The sequence below is a fragment of the Cervus canadensis genome, chromosome 28 (genome assembly GCF_019320065.1).
Source record: "Cervus canadensis isolate Bull #8, Minnesota chromosome 28, ASM1932006v1, whole genome shotgun sequence".
NCBI classification, from domain to species: Eukaryota; Metazoa; Chordata; class Mammalia; order Artiodactyla; family Cervidae; genus Cervus; species Cervus canadensis.
Window position 1 is genome coordinate 2,272,559 of NC_057413.1, and position 15,545 is coordinate 2,288,103.

Sequence of the window (15,545 nt, forward strand, 5' to 3'; positions counted from 1 at the left end):
CGTTTACAGAGCCATGATGAAGGCAGAACTGAAGCTCGCTTTGAAGCTGGCTTTAAAATCTGCCTTCTGAACCAGCATGCTGTTTCCTCTGGGGCAAAGCGAGGACTCTAGCCAAGGACACAGCATTTCGAATAGTTCTGGCAAAGTGCTCCAGAAGGTAGGGGAAGGATCAGTTGTTGTACTGGACTCTGGTGAAGAGGGGGTGGGAACAGGCAAGCACACATTTTGGCAGAAGGTGGCTGCTGGTCACAGGAGGAGGGGTCTCCATCAGTGATCTTAGCGCTTTTCTAGATATGAGGAGATGTAAGAAACTGGGCTCGTAAAAGCGTCTCCTGAAAACACAACCATCTGAAGGCCTGTTCTGCCAGTTTTCCCTGGAGCACAGGGTGACTGGCTCCTGATCTCTGCCCCAAACTCCTTTCAGGACGTGTCGAAGGTCAGCGGTCCCAGCACCGTGTGACCTGATCCTTGCAGAGGCTGAGGGTGAGTGCCACTCTTCAGCTGGCAAGGCTCAGGGGCTTTTCCCCCGTCCCTGGTTCGTAACCCTGTTGCGCATTATGATCAGTGGAGAACTTTTAAAAAGCACTGAAGCCAAGTCATATAGTCCAGACAAGTCGAATCAGGATTTTTGGGGGTGGTGCCCAGCGGTTTCTGTTATAAATAACGGCTCCCTGAGTCGTCATGCGCGGCCAGGGCTGAGAGCCAGTGAGGACCATGCAGTGTGGCTAAGAAAACAGTCGTGATTCGTCAGGTTCAAATCCTCAGTGTCCCGTGCTATTCACATCCCAGCCTGTGTTTTGGAACAAACCCATTTCTCTGAACTCAACATACTTATTACTGATCCCTCCAGCGCCCCAGCCCCCAACACCCCGCCTCTCTCTCTCTCTGTCTCTCCCTCTCTCACACACACACACTAGCCCAGAGAATCTTTGTTCATACAAGCAGTAGTGGGATGCCAGGCCCAAATTAGGGTGTGTTCTTTGGACGCCAAGGTCAAATCCAGAGGTAAAACGTTACTCATCCAAAGGCTGCAGAAGATCAAGCAAAGAGAGACGATTTGAAAGGCAAACCTTAGGAGAGACTGAATCAGAAGTCTGCCTGAGGGCGTCTCTGGTGTCTCAGTGGTAAAAAATCTGCCTGCCAATGCAGGGCACTCAGCTTCCATCCCTCTTCCGGGAAGATCCCCCATGCCTCGGAGCAACTAAACCCCTGCGCCACGGCCCCTGAAGCCTGTGCCCTAGAGTCCGGGAGCCACAGCTGCTGAGCCCGAGGGCTGAGCGACCGAGGCCCCAGCACCCTCCGGCCCGTGCTCGCCAAGAGACGCCACCGCGACGGGAAGCCAGTGCGTCCCAGCTGGAGAGCAGACCCCCTCAGAGCCACGTGAGAGAGCTGGGCAGCAGCAGAGAGGCAGCACAGCCAGAAAATAAAAGTGAATGAATAAAATTATATAAAAAAGTTTGCCTGAGCGTCTTCCACCCAAAGAAGCAAGACAGAAAAGTATTCTGCCGACGAGGTACCGGGGAGGGGAACCAGATGGTCTGGAAGCAGGGCTTTTAGGGACCACTGGGGATGCTGGTTCTGAGAGAAAGGGAACCATCCCTGCAGAGGGCACCACCTCCTGGCTCAGAGGTGAGTTTTCTTTGCTTTTCTTTAACATTAAGGGGGAAAAAAAGGAATCAAAGCTGAAACCAGGAGATTGCACACACACATTGAATTTCCAGCTTAAAAAACACCAGAAGCTTTGGCAACACCAAGCCACTGTTCCCACATGGTCACAGGGAGAGGCCCTGGGTAGCAATTCCGTACTGCCAAGGGAAGAGGGGTTCTCCAGCCCCCCACAGCCCCCACAGGGCTCAGGACATCTGTTCAGGTGAAGAGACCACCAGTCCCAACACTTGCTAGCATTCGTGGCCTCTGATGTAAGATTCCAAACCAGCCTGGACACGAAGCAGTCTCCGAGCGCCAAGTTTTCATTTGTTGGTTTTTACAGCAGCCTTTGCTCGGCTCCAGACATCCCGACAAGACGTTATGGCTGCAGACCTGCAGTTTCTCTCCTTCCCTGGTGAGCTGTGTGGGCAGCATGCCGTGTTAGGGCCCCTTCTGGCTCGGGGTCTGAGCGGGGAGAGACCCCGCTGTGTGTGTCGTGACACTTCCCCGGGGGCATCATAACGGCCCCGACTCGGCCAGCGGCAGACGGCCCAGTGTGCGTGGGCACACCTCCCGAGGCTGCCCCAAGGCCAGAGTTCTCAGAAAAAGTCAAGTGAACTAACTGTTCTTCCCAAGGACGAGGGTTTTTTTCCCCCTTCTGAGTTGGCCTGGCCTTTTTTCTTGAAGGTTTATTTCTGTATTTTTCTTGAAAGACATGACCATCAAGTTGTTTAAATTTGACTGGTTAAGGGGAAAGTCTGAATGCTCTGAATCTTGTGCACCTTCCAGTAGAGCCTTGAAGACGTCGTGAGAGCAAAGGAAGGCAGTTCAGATGTTTCCTTGAAGATCCTTCCTCCTGGGGTCTCTGTGCTTGTTGTAGACATCGGTCATTTTAAACAAACACACCAATAAGTACAGAAATGCCAGAGCAACTTGTTGCAATATGTCAGTGAAAGGGCTAAATTCTTACAGCCATGCTCTTGAAGTTTATTAATAAAATAATACTTCGTCCTGTGTATCCTAAGTCTTAAGAAAAAAATACCCCCAAATTGGATAAGTAAAAGGATGACTGTGTCCTTTTACCGTCATTTTCAAGCATCGTCTCACTTACTTTCTACGTTTGGTTAGGTGTTAGAAGCACTTCCGAGGTGGCTCAGTGGTAGAGAATCTGCCTGCAATACAGGAGACATGGGTTTGATTCCTGGGTTGGGAAGATCCCCTGGGGAAGGAATGGCAACCCACTCCAGTATTCTTCTCTGGGAAATCCCATGGACAGAGGAGCCTGGCGGGCTACAGTCCGTGGGGTCGCAAAAGAACCAGACGCGACTTAGTGACTCAACAACAACAACAACAACAGATGTTAGAAATTAGATGTTGACATGGAGATTTATAAGCTGGAAATGATTTTGTGTGTCCAGGAGGGATACGTTTTTTTTTTCTTCTTTAGAAATGATAGTGACAGAAGTTTTGGTTTCATTGCCCTGCAGATAGAAAAATCTGTTTTATGTCTAACTTAACAATCTCATTACAGCATTATATTGTTCAGGACTCAGTCTTTCCAGTTCTTTTGAATCAGCTTTGCAATTCTGCCAGTTTTGTTTTTTTTTTATTAACGAATAAAGCAAGTTTTGGAAGCATGTTCTTTCTATATTAGTATAAAGTAGTCTTGTTTTTAACTTAAGAGAATGATACTGCGGCACTAGCCTTATCCTCCAGAAGGATTTTCTGCGGCCTGATCTGCTCACAGTGCAGAGCTTCTTGCTGGCTTGCTGCGGCTGCATCGGCAGAACTCTGTAAGTGCTTTTGTGGTTAATGTGGCTAATGCATGTGTGTGCATGCTCTGTCAGTCATGTTCCCCTCTTTGCGACCCCATGGACTGTAGCCCGCCAGGCTCATCTGTCCATGGGGATTCTCCAGGCAAGAATACTGAAGTGGATTGCCATGCCCTCCTCCAGGGGATCTTCCCCACCCAGGGATCCAACCCACATCTCTTACGCCTGCTGCATTTTGGCAGGCGGGTTCTTTACCACCAGCGCCGCCTGGAAATATGAGGTCAACGCATGGTGAGGAAGAGAGGACTGATGGATTAGCTTCCGTTTAGGTCAGGGGTCCACAGCCTCTGCGATCTAACACCTGATGATCTGAGGTGGAGCTAATGTAGTAATAACAGAAATCAAGTGCCCAGTAAATGTCTTGTGCTTCAATCATCCTGAAACCATCCTTTGCTCCCCGGTCTCATGGGAAAATGGTCTTCCAAGAAACTGGACCCTGGTGCCAAAAAGGCTGGTGACCGCTGGTTTAGGGGAAGAAAAGGCAGATGATGTTATTCATGGATAGAGCAGACACCATTTCCTACTGTCTCTGCTCCGTCTCGACGTGGTCTTTTCAGGTTAGTCCTTGCGGTGGAAGCAGAGTATTTACTACATTGGACCCACGAGTCTTTCGGAGGCTCCTTTTTATCCTCTCTACCCCATTTCCACGCGTCCTGACACCTGAGAGGAGGAGGCTCAGAGGCCACCTGGCTAAGCCATGAGGGAGGGTCAATAAGACTCCTAAAAAATGATGCTCCTGAAGAGCTCGGGATAGAGTCAAAGTCTTATTTCAAATGGGTTGGGAGCTTGGCTTTATTGTACAGGGAATAAATTACTTACTAATTGTAATGAGTAACGGTGTAACTCTATTCTAAGACGGTGCTGGGGTCTGTTTAAATATTTTTACATGTACCATTTCAGGGAAAATACATTCTCTTCCAAATATCGGGATAGGTTTGGAAACTTACATGTAATGAAGCATCTATGAAATGATACAGCAAACAGGGAAATGCTTTGCAAACTATATAGTGTTTTATTTTGCCATGAATGTTACTTTTTATCAGTACAGTAATTCAATGTAACCTGAATGTCCCCAAGTCTGCAGATAACTGAGGGGTGAACATTCTCTTGCTAACCGAATAGAATAACTCAAGTCCACACCCCACATTTGGTTTCAGTAAGTTCAGTCCCCTCCCAAGTATTTCTGAGAAGTCCCAGGGAACCCCTATCAGCTGTGGTCTCCGGTCACCAGCTGGTCCTGTCCACGCCGGCAGCCGGGTCCTCTCCCCGGCTCCTCCCAACACGTCTTTACTGCCTCCTGTCTTCCTGTGGACAATTCACCTGCTTCCTTTGTTTCCTAAGAAAGTGCCAAAATAAACCAGACCCTAATTAACAGCTAATAAACATTTGCTGAAACCTCTGGTGGTTATTAGAGAGGAATTAAGATGCAAATTAGGAAACAATTAAAAATACTCCTCAGGCCCTGCCTCTCATCACATTTCTGGGGTCCACTTAGAGCCAGGGTCCTTTCTATGTCCTCAAAATCTTTTTCCAGAAGGAGCTATTCAAAAGTAGGTCATTATCCACTTCTCGGGGACTAGCCTTTCCTATTACGATACACAGTACTTCAGTTCTCTTACCAGCACTCCCCGTTGCAGCCAGCCCCCCGGGTCTTCTGTTCATAACCAACAACTCCCCAAAGACTTGCTTCTCTAGACAAAGGACCTGCTCCCCCTTGGGGGGCACCCCCTCATGCTCCTGCAGCGAACGTGGAGGTGGCCCCAGCCAAGCTCCCGTCTCGGCCAACATCTGCTGGATGGAGAAAGTAAGTTGTCAGGTTAGCCAGACTTTGAGCCGCTTTCTAGATCACCTGATTCGATTTTTGTATATTAACCATGTATGAAATAGCCTTGCTAAATTCAACCATTGATTCTGAGAGTTTGTGGATGGTTTTGAGCATTGTATGTACACAGTCATTATTTTACCTTTTTTTTCTTTTAAATTTTACAGGAACTTTATACCTTCTATTCTTCTGGCCACTTTACAGAGACCAATACAACCGACACGGTTGAAAGGAGCAATGATTGTGGCCATTCCTGCCTGGTTCAGTCTGAAGGTCGGGGGAAAGTGCTCAACATTTCCATTTTATGCATATTATTGGCAGCAGGCTTTTGAGTTTTCTTTTTACCAGATTAAGGAAATATTTTTCTAGGTCTAGTTTGCGAAGTTCTTTTAAATTTTTATTATAAATGAATATGAAATTTTATCAAATACGTTTTCTGACTCTATTGAGATGATTATGTGTGTCCCTCATTCTGTTAATGTGGTGAATTGCACTGACTGATTTTTGAATGTTAAATCAATCTTGCCTTCCTGGAATAAACCATACTTGCTGGGTTTGATTTGTTACTATTCAGTTTTGAATTTTTACATCTTAGTCTGACAGAAATTGGCCTATAATTTTACTTTCCTATTATATCTTTGACAGATCATGGTATCAAGGCCTTGTAAAACAAGTTGGAATGTATTCCCGTGTTACCTGTTTTCTAAAAGAGTTTGTATAAGAGAGATATGGGGGAATTTACAAGCAGTCTTGCTTGGGACTGGACTTCTCTTTGTGGAAAGGTTTTTAATTATGGATTCAGTTACTTTTACAGATCTAGAGGGACTTTTCTATTTTTGATGACAATTTTAGTAAGTTGTGCTTTTCAAGAGATTTTCCCATTTCATCTATGTTGCAAATGTATTGGCATAAAATTGTTTATAATATTCTGGTCTTTTTAATACATATTGAATCTTGACATTGTCCATTTATATTCTCTTCCTTCATCTTTCCTTTTATTCTCGCCAAGTGTGACTGGGGGGTTTCCAATTTCATTATTGTTCAGTTGTTATGTCATGTCCAACTCCTTTGTAATTCCATGGACTGTAGCCCACCAGGCTCCTCTGTCCATGGGATTTCCCAGGCAAGAATACTGGAGTGGGTTGTCATTTCCTCCTCCAGGGGATCGTCCCAACCCAGGCAATGAACAGGCGTCTCTTGCATTGCAGGGGGATTCTTTACCACTGAGCCACTAGGAGTCTTTCCAAAGAACCAACCTTTGACTTTGTGGGTTTTCTCTCTTGCTCATTTGTTTTCTAGTTCATTGCTTCCTGCTCTTACCTTTATTATTTCCTCCCTTCTATTTTATTTGTATTTAATCTCTTATTCTTTTCTAGTTTATTTGTTTTTTTTTCATTTTTTATTGAGGTATAATTGATATGTAACATGTTAGTTTCAGGTATGCAACATAATGATTGGACATTTATATTCATTGAGAAGTGATTACCAAGATAAGTCTAGTTAGCGTCCGTCCTCACACATAGTTAAAAAAACATTTTTTTCTTGTGTTGAGGACATTTATTTATTTATTTTTACCAGATTGCAGAAGGTTTAATAGTGTCCCCAAAGGTATGCTTAAGTGGTAACCCTCATAACCAGCAAAGGTGATCTTATTTGGAAAAACAATCTTTGCAAGTGTAATTGTGGATTTTGAGATGAGGTCACCCTGGATTTAGGGTGGGCCCTTGTTTGTGCTCAGTCGTGTCTGACTCTTTGAGACTCCATGGACTGTAGCCCGCCAGGTTCCTCCGTCCATAGAATTTTCCAGGCAAGAATACTGGAGTGGGTTGCCATTTCCTACGCAAGGGGACTTTTAAAATTTACTCTCCAAGCAACTTTCAAGAATGTAATACAGTATTCTTAGTATAGTCAGCATGCTGTACATTATAGCCCCAAGATTTATTTATTCTATAATTGGGAAATTTGTACCTTCTGGCCCTTTACACGCCTTCCACCCCCTCCCTCCTCCCTCCGCCTCTGGAATCACCGATCCGTCTGTCGATGAGCTCTGTCTTCGCTGTTTTCCAATATTTCACACGTGAGGGCACGCAGCATTTGTCTTTCTCCATCTGACTTATGTGGCTTCCCAGGTGATGCTAGTGGTAAAGAATCCGCCTGCCAATGCAGGAGACACAAGAGAGGAGGGCTCCATCCCTCAGTCAGGAAGATCCCCTGGAGAAGGAAACGGCAACCCACTCCGGTATTCCTGCTTGGAGAATCCCATGGACAGAGGAGCCTGGTGTGCTACAGTCCACGGGGTCACAAAGAGTCGGACACGACTGAGCGACAGAAGCGCGTCTGACTTATTTCATCAGCGTAAGGCCCTCGATGTCCTTCCATGTTGTTGCAAATGGCAAGGTTTCTTTTCTTTTAACGGATGAACAATATTCCATCGTGTGTGTGTGTGTGTGTGTGTGTGTGTGTGTGTACATATGTGGATATAAAAACCACATCTTCTTTATTCGCTCATGTCCCAGTGTTCCTTTAAGCCAGGTTTTTAACTCTTTTTCACTGGGAGCATTTGCCCAGAGAACTAACCCATCGTTTCAAAGCACTAGGATGTGCTTTTCTTATGGGTTGCCATAACTGCCGTATTGCTGGGGAAAAAAAGAGTTCCCACAATATATGATTTTGTTTTCTAAACTCATCTTCTGAGCATATGTCTCTTAGCCGAATAGGTTGCGACTGTAAATATTTAAGGATTCAAGGCTCTTTTAATCATCACTTGGGGATTTTTTTCCTGAATAGTTTAAAATTTCTGCTCCTAATTTACTGTCAGCTGTCTCTCTCCCCTTCTCCTCTAACATGAATCAGGCAGTTGGAACATGACCCTCTGAACAGCTGTGAACTCAGTGCGCTGTGATGAGATGCAAGGGCAGCGACGCGGCTTCAGGTTCTGCTGCAAATCACCGCGCGTTCTTTGCCTCTGTATTGAGGGCATGGAGATCAGAGGTGATTTGTTGCCTTATTTACACATAAAATGCAGGGAGAAGCCATTCTACACTTCGCTGGAAGCATTCACCAAAGACGCAGTCTCTGAACAAGCACTTGGGGATCTGGGGATTAGAAGTGAATCCAGAATGGCCACAGAAAGGTTATTTCGGCCAATTAACAGAATCCAAGGAAACTATTATGTTCCAATGGAAGAAGCTGCCTCTTCCCAGATCTACTGTTAGTGGGGACCAGGCTCAGAAAGACACATATCCACCCGTGGACACACTTGCATGCCTGCACACACACACACACACACACACACACACACTGCCAACACCCACGTGTGACTGAGCAGTTACACAAGTAGGGGAATTCTGGCAAGTGAGTCATTGGATTTTTTTTCATTCTAGCTCTTCTTTCTAGATCCAAAGTAACACATGTTTATTGGGACAGCATTGGAAAGTCCAGAAAAATCACCCATAATGCTGCTACCTAGTAAAACCAATGGCAATTTTGTCACATTTTTTTCCTTTGCACTTATTAAATATAGATCAGCTCTTCCAAGCAATTCCATAGTCCTGCTTTTCTCTCCTACCTCACAATTCTATATTAGGGATATCCTAATATAAAATAAATAGCATCTGAGTCATGACAAAATGTCCTTTCACGGGGGTGGCTCACAATTTCCTCAGTGTTCTCTGAGGCTAGCCATTGACGCTGTTACAATTTTTCCAATAATAAAGGCATTACTGCAGGCCCATCTCCCTGAGTCCCCTCTCGTGGTTCCTTTTGGTTTCAGGTGTCAGGGGTGCCCCTGAAAGGCTGGAGCTCAGGCCTCCACCTATAATCACCCCACCATTCTGTATGCAACTGTCCCACCTCCAACTCCTACCGCATTCTTGCCCCAGTGAGCTTCCCAAAGCGTTTCTCCCAACCGTACGTGGTACGCGCCCCTTGCAGGGAAATCATAGTAAATCAAAAAATTCCCATCTCATGATTCCAGGTGCTATTTTAGTGCCATTATATATATGATACCTCGGGCTTTCAAGAATCCACCTGCCATGATGCAGGAGATGAGGGTTCGATCCCTGGGTTGGGAAGATCCCTTGGAGAAGGAAATGGCAGCCCACTCCAGTATTCTTGCCTGGAGAATCCCATGGACAGAGGAGCCTGTTGGGCTATAGTCCACGGGTTGCAAAGAGGCGGACGTGGTCGAGCAGCTGAGCGCGCGCGCGCACACACACACACACACACACACACACACACACGATACATTCGTGCCTGGGGCATCGATCGGTGCTTTCTGAAAGTGCTGAATTATTCTAGATCCGCCCCAGAGGCGAGCACTGAAACGGGACTGGGTCTGATGGAGAGATTCCGTAAGTGTCAAAAGCACACTGAATTTCAAAAATTTGATCTGATAAAAAGAATGCGAATTATCCATCTCATTGATATTATTTATATTGATTACATATTTGGAATACCAAACATGATAATGTTGGGGATATATCGGATTAATGTAATATTAGAGCTAATTTCTTGGTATGTGTTTCTAACGTGGCTACTAGAAACTTGAAAAGCCACACACATGTGGCTGGTTCAGAGTTCCAGTTTGAGGCCAGTTTGGAGCCTCGAGTGGGAGCGGGCCCTCCCCAGCCTCCCCCTCTGGACTCTGCCCTTCCCCGTCTCTGCTGCAGCCGCCAGCATCCAGCTGAGGCAGACAGCAGCCTGCTCTCATCTCCCTGTCTCCCAGCATCAGGCCCAGGACTGGGCGCCACTGACGGCACGTGGGGGCGGAGGTTGGGAGGGGGCCTGGCCTGGCTGGGGGGTGGGGGCTGCTTTATTAATCGTGAGGCCCATCAGGCTGGCGGAGTGACAGATGCCCCCGGAGGACTTGACGGGGCTGGGAAGAGCGCGCCGAATGCTCTGCGGGTTTGGGCTCTGACTGCAGCTTTGAGCAGCTTCTTTTTCGTCCCTACCTGTCTTCAATCAGTCCTTTCACAAGAGGCCCGCCAGCTCCCCTTGCCTGCTCTCAGGGGTTCAGAGATGGGACTCCACAGACCGTGTGGCTATTTCAGCCTCCAGGCAGGTAAAGCTGGGGGCCGGTGGAGCGCCCGCTCCGAGCGCCCGGGAGGAGGGGCAACCGCCAGACAGAACCAAGCCTGTTTCTCTAGATGCTGAGTTTCCCAGGCCTGCGGGACACTCGGCCTCCTGCACAGCTCAGGGCCTTGGAGAGGGAAAGCTGAGTTACCGGCCGCACGTCTGCGCTCCGGCCCGGGGTGGCCCGGGCCCGCCTCTGGGAGCCAGCCCAGCCCCGGGGCATGGCTGCCCCCGAACTCCCAGTTTCTGCTCTGCGAGGACTGGGACTCGGGGCAGCGGGGATCACTAGCGAGGGTACTAGTGGCCCTGACTCACTTATAAATCTGGTCGAGCGCCCACCCAACCACATGTCCTTCCCGATTGCAGTGTTTTTGTAAGGAACCTCTGTTTGCACACAGAATCTTATTTCTCGCCGTGTTTGCTTCATCTCTTTTACTCCTGGCTCCTTTCCTGCAGCTGGTAGAGGCCTGGTGCCACCTGAGTCTCTCCCAGGCACGGCTGGCAGGGGCTGGCAGGGCCCCCTCTGAAGTGAGACTGCCTGGCTTCCTGATTCCTCGGAACTGACAGCTGGGAGAAGAGCCAGATGAGGGCGTCCCCCGTGCATGCAGGTGACCCGTGTCTGAGCGCCCGTGCCCAGGGCACGGAGCCCCAGGCTGGCCTCTGAGAGCGCGGAGGAGTCAGGTATCCTTGAGTGTATCCTTGTCGGCTTCTACAGCCTGCGGAGAGTGGAGAGTGCCGCTGGAGATCCGCACACGGGGGACCGGGACTGCGGGTGTCTGAGGATGAACAGCAGGGGAGAAGGAATGGTGGGTGCTGGGTGGAGGGGAGAGCTGAGCTGGCGTGAAGGACGGGAGCAGCTGGCTCTAGAGCAGAGATCCTCATCCCCCGCAAAGTTGATGCTATGGCCCGGATAACTCTCTGTTGTGGGGGCCGCCCTGTATGTTGTAGGACGTTTAACAGCCTCCCAGGCTTCCACCCACGAGGACCCCTCCACTGGTGACACCCCAAAATGTGTCCGTGGTTATCATTTTGCTGTTTAGTTACTAAGTTGTGTCTGACTCTTTGCGACCCCATGGACTGTAGCCCTCCAGGCTCCTCTGTCCATGGGATTCTCCAGGCAAGAATACTGGAGTGGGTTGCCATGCCCGCCTCCGGGGGATCTTCCCGACCCAGGGATGGAACCCGTGTCTCCTGTGGCTCCTATTGGCAGGCTGGTTCTTTACCACTAGCACCACCTGGGAAGCCCATCGAGCCAAGGCAGAGATTTAAATCTACTCCAAGGGGAAGGATTCAGGTTTACAGACAGTGTGCGATCAGCTGGAATAGGTTCTCACATATTAGGTGCATACGTAAAGGCCACCCTAGGAATATTCTGGCTTCTCCCCTTTGAATGAACACTTGGAAAGAAGAGAACAGTAAGCCACTGTGGGAAGGGATATCTGAGTTCTGATGTCAGTACTTGGTTTTAAGTTCTGAAGAGAAATGACAAAGCAACGTTACATCACCGGTCAGGAGGGGCGGACGGGACACTTGGAGGAAGGAAACCCGTGTGTAAAATGAACTTTAACACTTTTTTGTTGGAGGGGAGGCACCACTGACTTTTTTGAGAAGCTGATGAAAACTCTGGATTCTTACCCAGACAGACTCACATAAGCACATAATACAAATTCCTCATGTGTCTTCCTGCGGTAGTCAGTCTCCCTGAAGCCTACCCATGACTCGTGGGGCTGATCCAAGGAGGCCAGGTAAGGCCCTCTGGATCACGACAGGCTCAGAGAACTCATGACACCCTAGCTCCACTGGACATGATGGCTGAGACAGGAGAGGGGAAGAGGCTGGACAGCCAGGCAGAGAGGCCACGTGGACGTTCAACGGTCCTTACGATATACAGTGGTGGGTGCTGGGCTGCTCAATATTTGAGCAGGATGCACTCGGTAGGGTTTTGGACAAATCACCTCTGTGGGCTTAAATGATTTTGTGCATGAGAACAAAGGGAGACAACAAAAGAGGAGTTAGGGGCTTTCCTGGTGTCTCAGACAGCAAAGAATCTGCCTGCAGTGCTGGAGACCGCCTGCAGCACAGGAGACATGGGTTCAATCCAGAAGATCCCTTGGAGTAGGAAATGGCAACCCACTCCAGTATTCATGCCTGGGAAATCCCGTGGACAGAGGAGCCTGGCGGGCTCTAGTCTATGGGGTCACAAGAGTTGGACATGACTTAGCGACTAAACCACCGCCACCAACCACCACCAGGTTACAAGAGCTAAAACGGAGGTTTAGGGAGATCAACCAGGTTATAGTATGCAGGGTGTATTCACTCACAGCCCTCGACTACGGAGCAGGGAACACCTGATGTGGTTTGAGACGATTAGTCAGGGCAAGAGGATGAGGGAATCCAAGTCCAAGTGAACATGTCCAAGTAAGCCATGTGGGACAGGCTTAGCATTCTTGAAATAAGGGGGAATACACTTATAATAGATGACCATCTTTCAGTGTGAATGGAAAGGTTTGGAGTGACATCAGGAAGAAGATGAGAAACGTTCATCCTGCAAAACCCTGCATTTTCCCAGAGGTCTTTCTTCCAAAACCAGATGGTACATGGATTAGATCCTCTGTGAATTATAGAATATTAAATTTTATAACCAAATCAAATTGATGTCTTATGCCTGGAACCAATGCACTACTGAATTGATTGGGAACTCCTCAGATTAACTACTGATTCATGAAAGAGGTTTTGGCAAATGGTCTCAGACAAGGAATCAAGACAGAAACAGCATTTGTCAGACCGGATGGGTGGACTCACCTTTTGGACTGAAAAATTCGCCTTTTTGTGAAAATCGCCTAGTGGTCTAGTACAGTGATCCTATCATGTATCAATGGGCCAGTCTTGACTATCCAATGTCTAGAAGCTTCTAGGACACTTCTGTGTGGTGCTCCGTCTTATCTATGAAGCTGGTCTCTCGGAGAAACTTAATAAGAACCCAGCCAGACACCCAAAAGTCAGCTATTTGGAAGAAGAGATGGGAAACGGGCCTGTAACCACTGTGGGAGAACAAAGCAGCAATTAGAGGTTGAGAGTCTACTAAACCCAAGAGACAGGTGAAGCATCCACAGGATGGAAAACAAGAGCCCGTCCCCTGTTTAGGGGCCTCAGAGGGGCCTTGGAGCCTTTTTACAGATTTATTTTTGAGACTGGGTCTTGGTTGCTGCACGCAGCCTCTCTCTAGTTGCAGCAAGTGAGGGCTACTCTCTACTTGCAGAGCTCGGGGCCCTGAGGTGTGTGGGCGCATTGGTGGTGGCTCACGGGCTCAGGGGTGGCCGCACAAGGGCCGAGTGGCCCCTCGGCATGTGGAACCTTCCTGGGCCCGGGATCGAATCTGTGCCCCAGGCACGAGCAGGCAGATGCTCAACCCCGGGACTACAATGGAAATCTGGGGCCTTGGCGTCTTGACGCCCAAAGGGAATACCCTAAATGGTTACTTGGGTTCGAAGCTGTGTCGGTGGCTCTTTGCCCAGCTCTGCCCTGGCTCTTATGCGCATCATTTAAAGTTCCGCCCAGTGTCACCTCCCTACCTGAGCGGCAGAGTCCTGCCACCAGGACACTGTCCCATCACCCTGCTCCTTGGTCCCTCATTTCTGGACGGCGGTACCTGTTTAGGGCCCACCTCCTTGCCCACCCCCCACCCCCGCCCCAGTCTGTGTCCTCAGCCCCCAGCACACGTCTAAGGCAGATGTGTCAAATGGCTGAATCTGTGGAGCTTTCGAAACATTGAGACAAATCCTGACTTGCTTACCAGTTTGTAGATTCCCAGACCTTTTATATTACTCAGATGAGTCGTGTGGATTCTATTAAACACGCCCGTAGGGTCTCTTGGTCCCTGGCGCTGCCGTCCTCACATCTGGACCACTGTAGCGGCCTCCAAAAAGCTCTGCCTGCCTCTGGTTTCCATCCACTCCAGGTCCTCCGGAAACCCTGGCGGGTCCTCTTCCTCTTTCCTGGAAAACAGTCATCGGTCTGACTTCCCAGCTCGCTCACCTCTGCTCTTGACGGACCTTTGATCCAGCCAAGTCAGAATGCTCCTCCCGGGTCCCTGCAAACGTCCGGCCGTCTCCTGCCTCCAAGCCGCTCTGAGGTGCTTCCCTTCACCTGCCAGAGGTGGGCCAACCTTTCAGACTCAAGCATCTTCTCCTCTGAAAAGTTTTTCCTGATTTCACTAAACTCAAAGTAACCCCTGCTTCTTTCAGCTTTTCTAACGCTTTTTTGGGTTGGTGTTCCCCTCGTAGAGCATAAGCCACTTTACACGAACGTCGGGCTTCTTGCACTGGACCGTGAAGGAGCCGAGGCTGGACTAACGCCATCCATCTGTCGTCTCGGAGCAGTGGGCTCGACGCCCGGCTGAGAGAGGACACTCAGTGAGAGCTGGGGGGTGCAGGACCGAGTCTGCATTCCTGTTCGGGTGCAGTTTTATTTTAAGGTCGGGAACATGCAAAGCATCCTGGAATATATTAGTCATGATTCTTGCCAGGGGAAAGAGATCTGTCTCTTATTTGAACTGCCTGGTGATGGATGGGTGGTTTCGGCAGTAAAAAAACAATCCCACAGAAATTTACAATTTGCAACAAGCTTTACTCCGTCTGGGGGCCTCCGCGGCGGCACAGTGGTAAAGAATCCATTTGCCGATGTAGGAACTGTGGGTTTAATCCTGGGTTGGGAAGATCCCCTGGAGAAGGAAATGACCACCCACTCCAGCATTCTTGCCTGGGAATTCCCGTGGACAGAGGAGCCTGGCGGGATACAGTCCATGGGGTTGTAAAGACTGAGTGACTAACACTCCATCTGATCCTATGGGCTTGTGAGGTAAGAGGTATCTCCAGTTTATGACTGAGGAACTCAAGACTCAGAGAATAAACTGTGAGGATACAACAGCCACGGGGTGGACCAGTCCTTGGGTCTCAGGACGCCAGGAGGCAGGTCCGTCCCTCTTCATCCCGCTCTCCACCAGTCCTGTTCGTGAGGGGGCTGGAGACGGTGATAAATTCTTACTGCATTTTAAGGAGATGGCTCTGGAAATTCCAGAATGCCCACCTGAGTATTCATCCTGGGTGAGAAAGAGTGAAGAGAAATGAGAGATGCTTTTAATTCAAGAAGCTGGAATAAAGAATGATTTTAAA

At 48.7% G+C, this 15,545-nt stretch overlaps 1 long non-coding RNA gene across 1 annotated transcript; it reads left to right on the forward strand.

Moving 5' to 3' along the window:
- The first annotated feature begins 945 nt into the window (after positions 1–945).
- Positions 946–6,117, forward strand: LOC122430144. The gene is made up of 3 exons (XR_006266243.1): positions 946–1,629; positions 3,330–3,440; positions 5,469–6,117. It is a non-coding gene; the product is annotated as an uncharacterized LOC122430144 (long non-coding RNA).
- The last annotated feature ends 9,428 nt before the right edge of the window (positions 6,118–15,545 follow it).